Source organism: Quercus suber, unplaced genomic scaffold, assembly GCF_002906115.3.
Source record: "Quercus suber isolate HL8 unplaced genomic scaffold, Cork oak 2.0 scaffold_217, whole genome shotgun sequence".
Classification (NCBI taxonomy): Eukaryota; Viridiplantae; Streptophyta; class Magnoliopsida; order Fagales; family Fagaceae; genus Quercus; species Quercus suber.
In genome coordinates, this window is record NW_027069675.1 from 1,082,229 (window position 1) to 1,087,528 (window position 5,300).

The window sequence follows — 5,300 nt, forward strand, 5'->3', positions numbered from 1 at the left end:
ACACGAAGAACGTGAAGAACAAAGGATTTCTAACAAGCTCATAGCCAGAGATTCATTGTAATTCCGTTTCAACAATCTTCGATCCATCCTTCAACCAAATTGAAGGATACTTTGTGTTCAAGTGAAAATCACATTACCACAAATCCAATTAACAAATCTTTCAAGGAGATCGAATCAGAGGATCACTCTTTTGTAATTACAGAGAATTGTACCACACATATATTCAATACAAATTCGCATTTGTGACACTATTTTACTTGTTTGACTTATTTCGAACCGAGAAATTTAGTCGTCCACACCATCCAACGACCAATTAGTGAAGGATGAGGGGGCACAAATCTTTTATAACATTCGATCACAAATCAAGCCCATTGGTATTGGAGCGAATTGTGAAAATACCTCAAAAAATTAAACCCAAATTGGAAACCCAAAATCACCGTCCATAGTGAAACCTAAATTGAAAAAGAAGAAGAAGAATGAGAAGAAGAAAAAGAAGAAAGAAGAAGAAGGAGAAGAAGAAGAAAAAGATGAAAAAAGAAAGAAAAGAAAGGAGAATGAGAAAAAGAAAGTGTTAAGAGAAAAAGAAATAGTGAGTAGTGTGGGTTAAAAGTTGGTGGGGTCATATGGGTAGGTGTGAAATAATAAAAAAATGTGAGAAAAATATTATTTAAATAAAAGAAAGTGTAGAATAGATAAACTGATGTAGGTACTTTGTAAAGTGATAGTGTAAAATAGAAAAAATAGGTTCTTTTTGTAAAATAGATAGAAATTTTTAGAAAGACTGATGTGGTTGCTCTTACGGTTGATTGAATGACTTGTGCAAGACATTCATTCCTTATCTTTTGTCATGCCTTATGTTTGTTTTGTTTTGGGATTGGAGAGAAGCAAATGGCACGGGCCACGTGTGCCTTTTCATATAATTTTGTTAGTCATATGCCTTTTGCAACTTGTCCCCAGTCTATTTTTGTTGTTGGACTCTTGCTTGTAATTTTGATGTGCTATTGTTTGCAAAATACTTTTACTAATTTTTTTAATAAAAAAGACTAGCTTTAGGGATTCAAAAGTCTTTTATTAGAAACTCAAGAAAATTGTTAATAATTTTATATGTAAATTATCAAATTCATTTAATTTTTGTTTTGCCTTTCATATAACACTCAAAATACAAATATAGAGAGTAGATTTTGTTTTGTTTTTTTTTTTTTTTTTTTTTTTATCGCTAAAATCTTGAGCACAATCCACCGCAGGGCATGGTCCAGAACCACCAACAGGTTGGATCCGGACTGGTACGTTATGCCCGTGGTTCAAGTTCAGTTCATAGGAGACCACAAGGGGTTTGTGCTGGCTGGTTAATAGTGAAATTAATTATGGTCACTGGGGAATTGGGTATTGGCCATTGGCAAATTTTGTTGCCACCACAATCTCCAGTTCCACATGAAAAATAATTTGAGGCATTGAGGCTGCACTTGGTCCTCCCCCAAATGAAACCCTTCCATTGATCAGGCAATTGGAGTGTTTTTGAAGTTCCTGAGGTGAACTCAGGATCACTATCACCAATTGATGGGGTGGCACCAAAGCCATATTGACTCAGTGCATCGGTTCTCGTATTTGAAGGTTACCGTAGACTGTCCACCTGAAAAATATTGTTTCAAACTTAGACAGTATATATTACTTTTGAAAAATAGTGTTTTTGTTAAGTTATGATCTTTATCATAACATTTTTGTTGGCTTATTCTATGACAAAAAGTGTTGTATTTGTTTTAATTGTGTTCCTTATATTTTGTGGGATTTTATTGTATTGGATTTAGTACTAAGTTAGTGAAGAATTGAGCATAAAATGAAGAATCAGTGGATTTCGCGAGTGTCTCGTGGGTAAGGCTTTCTCATGAGATATCCACGAAACTCTCTAACTAAAAGATTTTTAAGTGTGACTTTCTTATCCTTCACCCATACTATATATACCCTTATCATCCACAAAAGTATTAAGGAGGTCATTTAGAGACAAAAACCCTAGATAGATTTTCTACAACACGCACACACCCATCTTTTAGAGAGAAAGTTACTCATCCTTAGTAAGAAATCATTTTAACTTCTTCTCCTTCCTTCTCCTATTGTTATAACTTGAGAGGATATTTGTACCCAAACATAACCCACACATTTTCAAAGTGTAGAGAGTGCTTTGGAACTTGGAAAGTTTTGGGGATTTGCCAAAAAAAGCCAGTGAGACTTGATGATGCAATCGGACATATTGCGGGATCTAGAGAGCTAAAGAAGACATGACTCCGAGAAGTTTGTTGGTAGCAGGAGCTTAGAGGACTCGAGTATATTAGGTAAACTAGACTTGAAGGGTTTTTTATTATTCGTGTACTCCAACTTTATTATCTAGTGGATCAATTTACTGTGGGCGGCAGAGAGGTTTTTCACCAAGTTTTTTAGTTTCCTTTTTGATAACAAGTCTTGGTGTTATCTTGTGGTTGCATCTCTCTTCCCTTACTTTTGTACTTTATTTTTATTGTTTGTTATTCATGTTTATGCACTAGAGTAGTGTCGGTTCATTGAGCACATTTACTCTTGTTTCCGCACTTTGATTAAGTAAGAATGAAAACAATCTAGCCCTAATTTTTAATTAGGGGGTCTAAACAAGCTCTTGTGTTTCACACATATTCGAGCTTTCAATTTCAAAATTCATGTATACATCTTAATGTCCACAATTAAAAAGAGAAATAAATAACGTGCATGGAATATGTACACTAAATGAGTGTGAAAGTTACAACTTTACCCTATCACCCTATACTTTAACTACTACACTATTAGTCAATAAAATAAAACATAGGCGCAATCGCCTATGTTTTATTGAACTTGATACGTTCAAGAACTTCATACGTGATAAGTTGATATCACTTTGCCAGTTTGTCCAAACCACTTAGACAGTGTGATCTTGATAAAAGTCAATACACTGTCATTCTCACGATTAAGGTTCTTATACCTCTAGCTTCTTTGCTTCTCCTCATAAATATCAATATTAAGGTGCATTTAAAATTTACACATATCTGTGATATTTTTGTGATATACTACCATTTAGAAAAAGAAAAGAGAAGGGCGTATCAATCAGTTACCTGTAATGAGCAAGAGAAGAAGGATAGTGAGTAAAAAAATATAAGTTGGAATTACCAAATATGTTAAGCAAGGGGGAATATATATATATATATGGGAAAGTTAGGGTTTGTATTTTGAAGGAAAGCCAAGCGTGATTGACAAGTTCAAAATTTATTAATTCTATTAAAAAATTGACTTGATACAAATCAATTCCCGTATCATTCATTCACATATATATATATATATATATATTTGAACCTTTGCTTTTGACTTTTGAGTTGAAAATGTAAATTGGAATAACCAAATTAGTAAGGGATTGTTTACAAGAAAGGCATTGGATGCATGATTGGCGAAGTTAATATTTGATTGATTTTAGGCTTCCATCCCATTTATTTTATTTTGACCAAAATTGACTTGAGGATTGAGATTCGGTATAATAACTAAATTAAAAGTTTTAAAAATTACTTTTAATCTCAACCCTTGAATAAAAAAAAGAAAAAAAAAATTAACGTTTAATTTTTTTATTGTTACACACACACACATGTAATTAAGCATAGCATCTATTATTACTATACCCTCCTGTTAAGCCACATTAATGACCACATCATTCACCCATTTCCAACATTCTTTTTTATTTTTTATTTTTTTCTTATTAATTTCCCAACTTATTGTTATACTTTTTCTACCTTTTCCCATTCCTTTTATCTTTTCATCTCCCCACTACTATCTACCTTAATATCATTTTTCTTCTATCCCTTTATCTTCCTTTATTTTTTTACTTTTCTTATTCTCCTCCTCTTATTATAAATTTACAATTCTCTTTTTCATTCCATTCATAGATTTTTCACACACAAGATGTTATATCTCTCTCTCTCTCTCTCTCTCCATTTTTGGTGGATTTTATTATATTGTTCTTTCATCTCTATTTTAGGTTGAATGAAGTGGACCAAAATAATCCGAAGTGATCTGAATAGATTGAATTGGACCGAATATGACCGAAGTGGACAAAATAAGAATGAATAGACCGAATAGGATTGAAGTAGACATAATGGATTGAATGAGACCATATCGGATTGAATAGGACCAAAACAACGTACTGGACCGAAGAGGACGGAATAGGAACAATGTGGACTGAATAGGACCGAAGTGGACAGAATAGACCAAATAGAACCAAAGTGTACCGAATGGCCCAAATAGGACTAAAGTGGATCAAAGTGGACAGAATGGGGCCAATTTGGATGAAATAGGACCAAAGTGGACTGAATAGGGCCAATTTGGACTGAATAGACTGAATTGGACCTAAATAGACTAAATAAGACTGTATAGACTGAATTGGACTGAATAGAACTTTAGTAAACAAAATGGACTAAACAGGACAAATAGGATCTAATTGGACAAAAGAGGGATAGAATGGACCGAATAAAACCAATATGGACAGAATAGGATTTTTGAATATTTGTCATTTTTATTGCATTTAAGGCTCATTTTTCTAATTTCTAGCGTCTATTTTAGTATTTTCTTTGTATTTTTTAACTCAAAACTATAGAGTTTAGCCCAAATATAATAAAATTTCACACTTTTCAACCCAAAAATTAAGAAAAAAACCAATAGACCTAATTGGATTGAATTGAAATTGTCTAATTTTTAGTGAGAACAAACTATCGTCAAAAAATTTTAGAGAAAAAAAATTATACATTATATTATAATATAAAATAATTATTTATTCCCACACATCGCGTGGGCCTGCGACTGGTTTTTTATTTATTTATTTTTATTTTTTAAATTTCTCTCTCATAACTAAGAGTTAATTGCATGGTGCAATAGCAATATTGCATCGGATCTTAGTGCATTGTCATCATGTATACAATTTAATAGATTCTATTTGGAAGGATTAATTTCATTGATTTTATGCTTCCGCATATAATTGAAACAAATTCATTAATTTTAGAAAAGAATGATAGGACCACCACACACCCTTAAAAAAAAAAAAAAAAAACTGTGCCACCAACCCTTGAGAATAGTAGAGATACTCAGTGATGACCCTGAAACCACTCTCTGCCTGAGTTGTCAAACATTGTCAGAGTTGCCACCGTCAGAGTGGAATAAGATGGCAACAAATCCAACCATGCCTATGGATTTCTTTGTTAGATTTGTGTTGTTTCTACAAAATTGAATCCACAAGGATCTTCTAGGGACTTCAAGCTACA